The sequence below is a fragment of the Triticum aestivum genome, chromosome 3A (genome assembly GCF_018294505.1).
Source record: "Triticum aestivum cultivar Chinese Spring chromosome 3A, IWGSC CS RefSeq v2.1, whole genome shotgun sequence".
In the NCBI taxonomy this organism is placed as follows: domain Eukaryota; kingdom Viridiplantae; phylum Streptophyta; class Magnoliopsida; order Poales; family Poaceae; genus Triticum; species Triticum aestivum.
The window spans coordinates 363,600,652-363,615,161 of NC_057800.1; positions in this window are offsets into that span (position 1 = coordinate 363,600,652).

Sequence of the window (14,510 nt, forward strand, 5' to 3'; positions counted from 1 at the left end):
GCGCGCTCACCCAACTTGGAGATGAAGCGCCCTAGTGAGGTTATGCAGCCCACAAGTTTTTGCATTTCCTTGAGAGTCTGTGGTGGTCCCATGTCTTCTATTGCTTTGACCTTCTCTGGGTTCGCCTCGATCCCGCTGTGCGACACGAGGAAACCCAGCAGTTTGCCAAAGGGGATGCCAAACACACATTTCTCCGTGTTGAGCCGCACATCTACCTTGCGCAGGCTGGCAAAAGTCTGCTCCAGATACTGAATGAGGGTCCTAGCGTCCTGAGATTTTACCACAATGTCATCGACGTAGGCTTCAGCATTCCTTCCGAGCTGTTGGCCCAGGGCGATGTGCATCAGCCGTTGTGTAACGCCCTCGATGCGGCTATATCTCCCACGTGTCGAAGCATGACTTAGAGGCATAACCGCATTGAAAGCAATGTCGCAAGTGGGGTAATCTTCACACAACCCATGTAATACATAAGGGAAAGAGATAAATAGCTGGCTTACAATCGCCACTTCACACAATTACATGAATAAAGCATTACAACATCCAAATACAATCGAGGTCCGACTACGGAACCAAAATAAAAGAACCCCAAAAGCGACAAGGTCCCCGATCGACCCCAACTGGGCTCCACTACTGATCAACTAGAACAAAACAACACAAAGGACAAGATCTTGATCGAGCTCCTCCTTGAGCTTGGTTACGTCACCTGCTCGGTAACATCGACACCTGCAAACTGGTTTTGGAAATATCTGTGAGTCACGAGGACTCAGCAATCTCGCACCCTCGCGATCAAGACTATTTAAGCTTATGGGTAAGGTAAAGGTATGAGGTGGAGCTGCAGCAAGCGACTACCATATATGGTGGCTAACATGCGCAAATGAGAGCGAGAAGAGAAGGCAAAGCACGACCGAGAAACTATGATCAAGAAGTGATCCTAGAACAACCTACGTCAAGCATAACTCCAACACCGTGTTTACTTCCCGGATTCTGCTGGAAAGAGACCATCACTATTACACACGCGGTTGATGTATTTTAATAAAGGTCAACTTCAGGTTTTCTACAACCGGACATTAACATATTCCCATCTGCCCATAACCGCGGGCATGGCTTTCGAAAGTTCAAATCCCTGTAGGGGTGTCCCAACTTAGCCCATAACAAGCTCTCACAGTCAATGAAGGATATTCCTTCTAGCGAGAAGACCCGATCAGACTCGGAATCCCGGTTACAAGACATTTCGACAAGGTAAAACTAAACCAGCACCACCGCCCGAATGTGCCAACAAATCCCAATAGGAGCTGCACATATCTCTTTCTCAGGGCACACTCAGATTTTCCAAGGTACGGGTAGGCCAGCCCAGAGTTGCCCCTGGTGGCCACCGGCAGCTGACAGGTTGGACCAACACTCAGAGGAGCACTGGCCCGGGGGTGTAAAATAATGATGACATAGGAGCGTCGGATTGCAAAACGGACAACGGGGAAAATGCTCGGATGCATGAGATGAACACGTATGCAAATGAAATGCACATGATGACATGATATGCAATGCATGACACGCAATCAATGACAAAGCAACAACAGCGAATAACTGGAGGACACTTGGCACATCGGTCTCGGGGCGTTACACGCTGGAAGATCGCCCCAGCGTTACACAGCTCGAAGGGCATGCAGGTGTAGCAGTACACCCCGCACGGGGTTAGGAATGTCGTCTTCTGTACGTCCTGCACCACCATCTTGATCTGGTGGTATCCTGAGAAGGCATCTAGGAAACATAACAGGTCACACTCGGCGGTGGAGTCGACAATCTGATCAATGCACGGAAGCGGGAACGGGTCTTGAGGGCAGGCCTTGTTGAGGTTGGTGAAGTCGACGCACATGTGTACCTTCCCGCCCTTCTTTGGCACGACGACGGGGTTTGCCAGCCACTCCGTGTATCGGACTTCGCGGATGACACCCGCTGCCTGTAGCTTGTAGGTTTCCTGGACGATGAAGGACTGCTTCTCTGTGGACTGTTGTCGCGCCTTCTGTTTCATCGGGCGCACATTGGGGCACACCCTCAAGTGGTGCTCGATACTCCCCTTGGGACCCCCACCAGCTGCTTTGGCTCCCAGGTGAATACCTACTTATTCGCGCGTAGGAATTTCACCAGTGCCTCTTCTTGATCCGGGTCAAGGTTGGCGCCTATAGTGAAGGTGGCTCTCGAGGCCCCATCCACCTCAACCGGTACTTGCTTCGTCTTGGCCCGGTCTTGCGAGAATAACTGCTTCTTCTTCGCCAGCACAGCCCCTTGGGTCTTAGGGGCTGCTTTACCAGCGGGGCGTGCTGCCGCCGTGGCCCTGAAGATGAGCTTGAGGGTCGTCAGGGCCTCCTTGGTGTCTCCAGCCACGGTGAGGATGCCGTTGCTCCCCAGCATCTTCACGAGGTTGTATGTAGGGTGAGTCGCTGACATGAACTGAGCCAGGGCAGGGTACTCGAGGATGGCGTTGTACGGGAGGCCGATGCGGGCGATGTCGAAGTCAATAAGCTCAGTGCGGTAGTTGTCGCGGGTGCCGAAGGTGATTAGGAGGTGGACCTGCCCTAGGGGGCTGATGAAACCACCACCGACTCCGGAGAAAGGCCTGGTGTGGCGGAGCCGGTCGAGCGACACATAGAGCAAGCTAAAGGCTTCCATGGAGAGGATGTTGAGGCCAGCTCCTCCGTTGATGAGGGTCTTGGTGACCGCTACGTTATAGATGGTGGGCGTGCAGAGCATCGGGAGTGCGCCCGAGCCCGCGGCGACTGCCGGATCGTCCTCCGAGTTGAAGGTGATGTCGGCCTGGGGCGCCGCCCATCCTGGGGGTGGTCCCTATTGCACAGAGGCGGCGCTCACTTGGCAGAAGAACTTCTTGATGTGGCGATCTGAGGGCGGTGCCTGCGAGCCGCCGAGGATGGCCACAATGGTGGAGGGTGCTAGTGCCGCGAAGCGCGCGACGAAGAGAATGCGCAGCTCCTCCCATGAGGCTACCGAGGATCCTGGCAGGCTGGGCAGCCTGGCGTGCGGCATGCCATCCAGGGCCATGGGGAACCAGTTGCCCATGACCCTGTCATCTCCCCTGGCTTCCCGAACGGCCTCCTCGTACACCAGCAGGAAGGCGGCTGGATCCGCCGCGCCATCATAGCGAGGCGGCATATCTGGCTTGAACTTGTGTGGCCACCGCACCTGTTGTAAGGCGGGGGTGAAGGCCTAGAGGCCCATGGCGCCTTCGTGCGCGCCCGTTGATCCAGCCAGTGGGGTGGCGCCTACCATGAGGGCCGGATGGAGAGACGAAGCGGGCGGAGGGGCGGAACGAGCGGAGAGGCGGAGCTCTGGCGCACCCCTACCTGGCGCGCCAAATGTCGGATTGCGGGTTCCGGCTAACCCTTGAGGTTCGAACTCTGGGGTGCGCACGAAGAACTCTCTCTTCCTAGCTCGCTCGCTCAATGATCTCACGCCTAGCTCCACGAACCCAAGGAACAAGAGACAAAAGGGTTTATACTGGTTCAGGCCACCTTGCGGTGTAATACCCTACTCAAGTGTGGTGTTGGTGGATTGCCTCACGGGCTAAGGACCAACTAGTACAATGGGTGAACAGGCTGAGGAGGAGAGGTGTTGTTGATCTCGGCGAGCTGGTGGATGTGAGGATGGAATGGATCCAATCCAAGATGAGTCGATCCCTCCCTACGGTGGTGGCTAGTCCTATTTATAGAGGCCCCGGTCCTCTTCCCAAATGTTAGGCGGGAAGGGATCTTGATGAGAGACAACTAGTACAAGATGTCCTGACAAAAGGTGGTCTTCGCCTGCCAAAGGCTCTGGTGGTGACGCCGCTATGGGCTCTGTGGTGACCTTCCTCTTGTCGTCCTGCTCGTCCTGGTCTTGTTGCACCGATATGGAAATCTTTGCCTGATGCCTCGGGACTCCTTGCCTGCCCCTGCCTCTTTAGCACGAAAGAGGAAACTGGTACACTGCGCCCGCTGGCATCCACCTGGCCTTGGTCGTCATGGCTCACATCACATGAACCTCATGAGGTGCCCCTTGCATAGAGATCTCCGCTCCTCAGGAGCCAGCCTAGTGAGGCTGCTCCCAGGGAGGTCTCGGTGTCGTCCGCCTCGCGAGGCTTGGCTCCTCGCGAGGGTCTTGAGTGGTTGTTGCTGAAGATGGGCCATACCAAGCTGTTGGTGGAGCCACGCACAAGCCCGCAGGCAGGTGAGTCTGGGCACCCCCGGTCCCAGAACGCCGATAGGAAGGGATCCCACAATGGCCAAATTCAAAGGGAGACAACTAGTACAAGTTATCCTGACAAAAGTAGTCTTCTCCTGCAAAATCCTCTGGTGGTGACGCCACGGTGGGCTCTGCGATGACCTCCGTCCTATCGTCCTGGTGGTCTTGGTCTTGTTGCACCGAAATGGAAACCTTTCCTTGATGTCTCGGGACTCCGCACCTGCGCTTGCCTCCTTAGCACCAAAGAGGAAACTGGTGCACTGCGCCCGCTTGCACCTGTCTGGCCTTGGTCATCATGGCCCATGTCATATGAACCTTGCGAGGTGCACCTTGAATTGATATCTCTGCTCCTCGGGAGCCAGCCTCGTGAGGCTGCCCCCCATGGAGTTCTTGGTGTTCTCCGCCTCGCGAGGCTTGGCCCCTCGCAAGGGTCTTGGGTTGTTGTTGTTGAAGTTGGGCCGTACGAGGCCGTTGAAGGAGCCATGTCATGGGCCACAGGCAGGCCATTCTGGGTACCCCCGTTCCCAGAACATCGACAGTAGCCCCCTGGCCCAAGGCGCACTCATACTTGGCTTCGAGACGATGCCAAAGGGCAAGTGCGGAGCGCCACAGGCCCTAACCTCCTATGGGCTTGGTCGACGCGTGGCGATTGATGGTAAGTGGGCGCCTCCGCTTCCCCATGCTGCCTCGGCAATCGTCCAACTTGATGAGACTTCACTGCATGCAGAAAAAATCATCATTATGTGGGATCGTGGGGGGCGGCGGCTGGAGTGCTGCCCCGGAGGAAGCAGCCCACATGGCGCGGCTGTGGGCGTTGATCCTACCCCGGCCTTGCTCACGGCTCCTCCAGCAGCGGCGACGACTCCTGAGAATCCAGTGACTCTCCCGAGCCGAGCGAGTCCCCGGAGTCCAGCGACGATAGCTACTTGCCCGAAGCGCGGCAGCGGCATCCGCTCGGCGTCGATGACGATTTGGATGGGGTTGCCGTCGGCCCCACGTGGCCCACAGTTGATGATGGCGTCGATGGTGATGCTCGTAGCCAGGGCTCCTTGGAGTTTTTCTTCTTTTGTTCCCTGCGAGGAATCGAGACAAACCCCGCGAGGGCATGTAAAGAATCTTGTAATGCTTTTGCTTTGAAGTTTATCATTCCTAGTATGATTTGTGATTGTGTGTGTCGCTCTGGCATTGCTCCTCCTTTTCGTTCTAGTGGTAGCTTCACGCTCTATGCCGACAGGTCCCAGTCCCTAGGCAGGCTTCAACTGTCGCTGGTATGCCAGGTTGCGATGTCATGGTCAAGGCTAGGAGGTGAGCGGTCCGAGGTCCGGTAAGAGCTCCTGAGGCGTGATGCTCAGGAGGTCCCCTTTGGCGTGCAAGCAACTTCCTGGAGTCCGAAAAGGAAAATGGCGATGCGGACCCCTAATGCGGCTCGCGTGGTGGACCAACAAGGGTCTGGACTAGGTGTCGTTCGATGAAGTGATGGTGCTGCAAAAGCGCATTAAAAATATGATAGAGAAGAACACCAGTCTCACTGATGTGATTCAGGTGATGCTTTTCCACCGGATCCTCCCCTGCCAGCACCGGCCTCTCCACATGTGGGAGTTCAACCCGGAAGGGTCGCTAACCCTGCAGTGATTCTTTGGCACAACGCACGAACAGATCTAGAAGTTGCTCTTCAAGGCCCAAAAGGCATGGCCGGAGACGACCGACAACATCAGCCTCGATAGCGCGCATCCGGCCACCCCGATAAGCATTTAGGTTCCAAACATAACTTCAGTTCGTAAATCAAAAGGTATGTTGAGCCTTCCATCCTTCAATTAGGGATGGACAAAGAAGGCGGAGTGGATCAAGTGTCCGGCTCCGCTACCCGAAGGCCCAGCCATTCTCCTGCTAATGAGGATGCTGGTCCCGGCATCATATCAGGCGCTGGAGAAGAAGGCCAAGAAGAAGAGCAAGGAGGCCAAAGGTGGCCTCCGCCGTAAAGGTACTTCAGACGCTGTGACCGGAGAGACCACATCTCCCTCCCCCCATGAGGGAGATGAAGATAAAGAGGAGGAGGAGGCAGAGAGTGATTCTCCCCTTAATGGGAGGAAGAAGAAGAGGGTGCCCTCCGTAGGCCCGGAGGCGGAGGCGTCCAAGAGAGGGAAAATATCTCTCTCAGATGGCTCGGATTCGGATGCCGAAGTGATCCTCGAGCGGTGCCCCGGGGTGAAGCCCCAGACCGCATCGTAAGTATCTGAGATGCTTTACATATATCCGGTCTTTTTATGATTGTAGGATAACATGTTATATTATGTGTTTCAGTCCGGTATGGGAAGCAAGAATAACTCGAGCCCCCGAGCCCTCCAATTGCCTGGACCCATCAAAGTGAATAGTCCAGTATGTGTTATCTAGCTTTTCCTCAGGCATCTGCAGCTCTATCCAATCATTGATGAAATCCACCAGCGCCTGAGACTTGATGGCCGTGCGAGGCACATATTTTAACCTGTGAGGTCCAAGCTCAATAGCCCACTTAGCGACTCGGCCAGTTGCCTCCCTATTTTGGATGATATCTCCCAAAGGAGCAGAGCTAACCAGAGTGATGGGATGACTCAGAAAATAGTGTTTAAGTTTCCGGCTGACCAAGAAGACCCCATACACAAGCTTCTGCCAATACGGATATCTCTGCTTGGACTCAATAAGCACCTCACTGATATAATAAACCGGCCTTTGAACCAGATACTCCTTGCCTGCTTCCTTCCTTTCTACCATAATAGCTATACTGATAGCCCGGCTATTAGCAGCCACATATAACAATAGAGGCTCCTTATCAATAGGGGAGGCAAGCACGGGCGGCTCAGCCAGTTGCTTCTTCAAATCCTCAAACGCTTCATTAGCAGCATCACTCTAGACAAAATTATCTGTCTTTTTCATCATCTGATACAGAGGGATAGCTTTCTCTCCCAACCAGCTTATGAATCGGCTTAAGGCCGCAATACGGCCCGCCAGACGTTGCACATCATTGACACACACCGGCTTAGCTAGAGAAGTAATGGCCTTGATTTTTTCCGGATTAGCTTCAATGCCCCTGTTAGACACTAGAAAACCCAAGAGCTTGCCTGCCGGCACACCAAAAACACACTTGGTCGGGTTAAGCATCATCTTATAAACCCTGAGATTATCAAAGGTTTCCTTCAAATCATCTATCAATGTTTCTTTCTCTCTGGACTTTACCACGATGTCATTCACATAAGCATGAACATTACGCCCAATTTGATTATGAAGGCAATTTTGCACACATCTCTGATAAGTCGCCTCGGCACTCTTGAGCCCAAAAGGCATAGACACATAGCAGAAGGCTCCAAAAGGAGTTATGAAAGTTGTCTTCTCCTGGTCCTTAACTGCCATCTTGATCTGATGATAGCCAGAATAAGCATCCAAAAAACTCAAATGCTCACAACCCGCCGTAGCATCAATAATCTGATCAATACGAGGGAGAGCAAAAGGATCAGCCGGACAAGCCTTATTTAAATCTGTGTAGTCCGCACACATACGCCAAGTGCCATTCTTCTTAAGTACCAGCACCGGGTTAGCTAACCACTCAGGATGAAAAACTTCAATGATAAACCCAGCTGCCAAGAGCCAGGCTACTTCCTCTCCAATGGCCTTCCACCTCTCCTCATTAAACCGGTGAAGAAACTGTTTAACCGGCTTAAATTTTGGATCAATATTAAGAGTGTGCTCAGCGAGTTCTCTTGGTACACCCGGCATGTCTGAAGGCTTCCATGCAAAGATGTCCCGATTCTTAGGGATGAACTCGATGAGCGTGCTTTCCTATTTCGGATCTAGATTAGCACTGATGCTGAACTGCTTGGATGATTCGCCAGGAACGAAATCAATCATCTTGGTATCATCTACTGATTTAAACTTTAAAACTGGATCATGCTTTGTGGTTGGCTTTTTCAAAGACGTCATATCTGCTGGGTCAACATTGTCCTTGTAAAATTTTAAGTCCTTCGTTGCACAAACTGACTCAGCATAAGCCGCATCCCCTTCTTCACACTCCAGGGCTATCTTACGGCTCCCATGCACTTTAATGGTTCCTTTGTGACCCGGCATTTTGAGCTGCAGATACATGTAACACGGCCGCGCCATGAACTTGGCATAAGTCGTCCGTCCAAACAGAGCGTGATATGGGCTGTGGATCTTGACCACTTCAAAGGTCAACGTCTCTGACCTAGAGTCATGATCATCTCCAAAAACAACTTCCAGCGCTATCTTACTAACTGGATACGCCAACTTACAGGTACCACGCCATGGAAAATAGTGTTTGATGGCTTAAGATTTTTATCAGTCAACCCCATGCGACGGAAAGTTTCATAATAAAGGATATTGATGCTGCTCCCTCCGTCCATGAGTACTTTGGTAAACTTATACCCTCCGACATGAGGCGCAACCACCAAAGCCAAATGACCCGGATTATCAACCCAGGGCGGATGATCTTCCCGATTCCACATGATGGGTTGCTCATACCAAAGCAGATAACGAGGAACTGTCGACTCAACATCATTGACTAATCTCTTATGAAGCTTATGGTCACGCTTACACAAGCTAGTGGTAAACACATGATATTGCCCACTATTCAACTGCTTCAGGTTGCTCTGATAACCAGACTGTTGCTGTTGCTGACCCCCCTGATTACTCTGCTGGTTGTAACCACCCTGGTTGTTGTGATTACCTTGATTTCCTTGGAAACCAGAGTTAGAACCGCCACCACCATAAGCCGGACCATGAGAGCCGGGACCAGAACCGACACCTGGACCATGGATATCATGGAATTGAATTTTTGTACTCCTTCATGATGTGACAAATCCTTCCATAGATGCCCGGATGGTCTTTCTTTCGTACCATGTCGTCGGCAGGGCTGATTTAACATATGCTCAAGATTGATACTGGATCCGCCGGCCTGTGGGGGCAGTTTACCCGTAGGACGCTGGCAATTATTCTATGCATTGGTGTTAGACACAAAGTCAAAGCTACTATCAGCTTTGCGCTTACCATTGCCTCTCGGGTTATACTGCTGCCCTTAGCGTTGCAGCTCCTCTTTGCCTTCCCCACTTTATTGTCATCATACTTGGGGTCTTTGGTACTATCAGAGACAGCATATTTAACCAGAGCCACCATGAGTGTCCCCATGTCATTGCAGTGGCGTTTGAGCCGCCCTAATTTCTGCTTCAAGGGCGTGAAACGGTAGTTGTTCTCCAACATCAACACTGCTGAGTCGGCATTCTTGCGATCCGATGAGTGCAAGATTGTTGAGACCCAGTGCACCCAATGGGTTGTTGACTCACCTTCTTCTTGAACACAGGAGGCCAGATCCACCATCTACATGGGATGTTTACACATATCTTTGAAGTTCTGGATGAACCGGGCTTCTAACTCGGCCCATGACCCGATGGAATTGGCAGGGAGCCCCTTCAACCAAGTGCGGGTTGTGCCTTCTAACATCAGGGGAAAATACTTAGCACACGTAGCCTCGCTGACATCTAGCAACTCCATGGCCATCTCATAGCTCTCAATCCATGCCTCGGGACTTAAATCGGTTGTATAGTTAGGCACCTTGCGAGGACCTTTGAAATCCTTGGGAAGGTGCTCATTACGTAGATCCGGTACTAAGCATGGCACACCCAAGTTTCTAAAGGTTACACCCGGCTCCATAGAGGTGGTTGGACGAACCGGAGTTGGTTGACGAGCCGCATACTGAACCGCCAGCTCGGTCTCTTGACGCGCTCTACCTTGATCCACCATGTTCTAAGCATTTGGACCACCGCCTGTCGGGTCATGCCCACGGGGCGGGTTATGGTTCCGCCCACTACTCGATACAACCGGCTCATCGATATGCCTGCTGTAACTCCGGCTCAGACGAGGGGTGGAATGAACCCTATCACGGCTGTAAGATTAAGCATGTTGTTGAACCAGCGCTGTCTGAACAAGATCTCTAGCCCTCTGTGTTTTGACCGCCGCTGGTGATTCACCTTCAACTGGGATAGCCGCCAATCGTGGCGCTGTAGCGATCATGTTATCCAAAGGGTTAGAGTAATGACCCGGTGGCGTCGGCACATGCTGTGGCGGGCTATTGTTCTCACGAGGTGGATCTATCACGCGCGGCCGAACCGGCGTACCCGTCCCAGGTGCTTCGACCCAGTTTACCCCTGCCGGGTTACTGGTTCCTGCTCCTGGCGTGTTAAAAAGAGTTCTCGCTTCGTAAACCGACGGCACATGAGTCCGATTCCTCCTCCTCATGACATTGTTTGAAGCATTCTGATCCAACATGAGCCGGTAGGACTCCGACTGAACCCGTTGTGCCTGCGCATCCAAAGCAGCCCGTTCTTCAGCCATATTAGCGCTTTCTGCATTTAGCTCCTCCTTAGCCTGTGCTATCTCATCGTGCAATCTTTTGACCGCCGCGTTATGTTGATCTTGATCAGCCGGGTTAACCACTGTTGTTAACAGCATTGTCAATTTATCCAGCAAATCAGTTAAAACCTAAGCCAGCGGGCACTCGGGGCCTTCTCCCCTGGTAGCCATTGCCGTTGTTGACCCGGAAACTAGCTCTGCCGTAGTTGATGAGTGCTGCATGGGCTGTGTACCAGCCATGAAAATTGCAACTTGATTCGGCGGCTCACAGGGGTCCGGAATATTGTCGCCATCGGAACAGCCCCCAAGCCGGCCCTCTTGCAGTTGATATAGTGACTCGGTCTCACTAGTAGATGACTCGTCATCAGAATAAACAAAGGTCTCACCACTAGATGTCGATCTATCCTCAGGTTCCGCTCCATGGATAAATCCCATGAAGGCACGATTCATGGTGGGCCGAACACGGGCGGATCTCGCACACTGAGCTGTCTCGATGATGTCGGTGTAGATGTCTGACTCAGGGCCCGGTTCGTCGATCTTGTCGATGAAGACGTGAATTGTACCCATACTCAATTGAGCCGGCCTCGGGGTCCCAGCTTGCATCATTGATGTAGAGCTTGCCGCGGCGACTCTTGGTCATCCGGCCCATGGCGTATCCCTTGATCCCTTCAAAGTTGCCCTTTAATAAGTCGAAACCATCGTGTGATAGCCCCATGGTGGGCGCCAACTGTCATTGAATTGTCACGGCAGATGTCCTAGTGTGAGGACTTAGTCATGGAGCCATCGCGTTGAAGTTAGCTTAAAGTGGTTAATCAGGACAAAGTACATGAGGAGTTTATACTGGTTCGTCCCCTTACGATGAAGGTAAAAGCCTAGTCCAGTTTGTAGTTGGTATTGCTAGGGTTTCGATGAGCAGGGAGCGAATACGCTTGACCCGGCTCTCGATCTGTTGTTTCTTGTCCTAAGCCGCCGCTAGGTCGTCCCCTTATATACATGGGTTGACGCCCTACGGCCCTCACAGTCCCGGCCGGTTTATACAACGTACCCGGCTCGGTGACCTATCTCTTATGCCTTACAATGCAAATTTTACATACATGGTGGTTTATAATCATGGGCCTTAAGCCGCCTTCGGGATATGATCTTGGGCTTCACTGAGACGGATCGTCATAGGGATGACCCGGCCCCTCCTGGGCGGGTCATACCTAATAGTTATATCCCCAACACAGAGCGAAGCCGCCGGACAGAAAAAGTTGACTCGGGAGGAAGGTTTCCCCGGAAACAGCATCGTTGTTGATGATTGAAAGAGCCATCGAACCTTTTGTTGACGACTGTTGGCATTCTGGGAATGGGGGTCCCCAGACTTGCCTGCCTGCGGCCTGCGGCGTGGCTCCACCAGCAGCCCTGTACGGCCCATCTTCACCAGCAAACACTCAAGACCCTCGCGAGGGGCCAAGCCTCGCGAGGTGGACAACACAAGACCTCCTCGGGGGCAGCTTCACCAGGCAGGATCACGAGGGGTGGAGAGATCAAGGTAAGGGACATCTCGCGAGGTTTCTGTGATGCAAGCCATGACGACTGGAGCCAGGCGAGCGCCAGCACGCACGGTGTCCTTGTTTCCCCTTTGGTGCTAAAGAGGCAAGCGCGGGCGAGGAGTCCCAAGGCTTCAGGCAAAGGTTTCCATGTCGGTGCAACAAGACCAAGACCAGTAGGATGGCAGGACGGAGGTCACCGTGGAGCCCAAGATGGCGTCACCACCAGAGCCATTGGCAGGCGAAGACTACTTTTGTAAGGATAACTTGTACTAGTTGTCTCCCTTCGAATTTGGCCGTTGTGGGATCCCTTTCCGCTCAATATTTGGGGACAGGACCAAGGCCTCTATAAATAGGACTAGTCACCACCATAGGAGGGAGGAAATATGGGATCGGAGCCATTCCATCCATAGCCTCACACAATTTCTCCAAGCACAAGAACACCACTCCTCAGGAGGCTGTTATTCCCTTGTAATTGTTCATCCACAGCCCATGAGGCAATCCACCACACCACACTGGAGTAGGGTATTACACCACATCGGTGGCCCGAACCAGTATAAACTCTTGTGTCTCTTGTTCTTTGGGTTTGTCGAGCTAGGCCATGAGAGCATGATGTGTGCGAGCTAGAGGGGGGAGAGATCTTCATGTGCACCCCAGTGTTTGAACCTCAAGGGTTTTGCCGGAACCTGAAATCCGACATTTGGCGCGCCAGGTAGGGGTGCGCCGAAGCTTGCCCCTGATGGCCTCGCCGCTCCGACCGGCTCTCATGGATGCCATCGCTTCTCCGACTGGATCGACGGGCGCCCTCCACAACGCCATCGGGCTCCGGGCCTTCACCCCCGCCTTGCGGCGGGAGCGGTGGCCGCACAAGTTCAAGATGGAGATGTCGCCCTTTACAATGGTGCATTCGATCCGGCGGCCTTCCTGCTGGCGTACGAGGAGGCCATTCTAGAGGTCAGGGGAGACGATAAGGTCATGGCCAACTGGCTCCCAATGGCCCTCGCTGGCGTGCAGCGCGCCTGGCTCCTCCATCTGCTGGGATCTTCTGTGGCCTCATGGGGGGAGCTACATGACCTCTTCATCGCGCGCTTCAGGGGACCAGCACCCCCCGTCGTCGTGGCTCTCCTCGGTGTCTCGCAGGCGCCGCCCTCGGACCATCACACCAAGCCATTCTTTCACCAGATCGGCGCTGCCTCCACGCGGCAGGGGGCTCCCCCGGGTTGGGCGGCGACCAAGGCCGACCTAACCTTCGACTCGGGGATCACGAAGTCGCCACCGTCGGTTCGGGCGTGCTTCTGATGCTTTGCACACCCACCATCTGCAACGTAGTCGTTACCAAGACCCTCATCGACGACGGCGCCGGCCTCAATGTGCACTCCATGGAGGCTTTTAACCTCCTTCACGTACCACTTGAACGGCTCTGCCCTAGTAAGCCCTTCTCCGAAGTCAGCGGCAGCTCCTCCAACCCCCTGGGAAGATCCATCTCCCATGACCTTCGACACACGCGACAACTACCGCACCGAGCTAATCGACTTCAACATCGCCCGCATTGACTTACCGTACAACGCCATCCTTAGGTACCCGATGCTGTCCCAATTCATGGTAGCTACTCATTCTGCCTACAACCTCATGAAGATGCCATAGAGCAAGGGCGTCCTCACCATGGCCGGAGACACCAAGGAAGCCTTGGTGGCCCTCAAACTCACCTTCAGGGCCACGGTGGCAGCTTGCCCGGCAGACAAGGCTATGCCCAGGACCAAGGGGGATGTGCCGACCAAGAAGAAGCAACTATTCACTCAAGGTCAAGCCAAGACAGAGCAGATACCGGTCGACGAGGACGGGGCCTCAGGCGCCACCTTTACTATAGGCGCCGACCTCGTCCCAGATCAAGAAAGGGAGCTGGTGGACTTCCTGCGGGCGAACAAGGAAGTGTTCGCCTGGGAGCCCAAGCAGCTAGTTGGGGTCCTGAGAGGAGTGATTGAGAATCATCTGAGGGTATGCCCCAACGTGCACCTTGTCAAGCAGAGGGCGAGGCGACAGTCCACGGAGAAGCAGTCTTCCATCGTTTAGGAAACCCGCAAGCTGGAGGCAGCAGGTGTCATTCACGAGGTCCGGTACCCAGAATGGCTGGCGAACCCGGTCGTCGTGCTGAAGAAAGGGGGGAAGGAGCGCATGTGTGTCGACTTCACCAACCTCAACAAAGCTTTCCCTCAAGACCCATTCCCGCTGCCACGCATCGACCAGATTGTCGACTCCACCACCGAGTGTGATCTGCTATGTTTCCTGGATGCGTTCTCGGGCTAGCACTAGATCAAGATGGCGATGGAAGATGTGGAGAAAACGGATTTCTTGACCCCA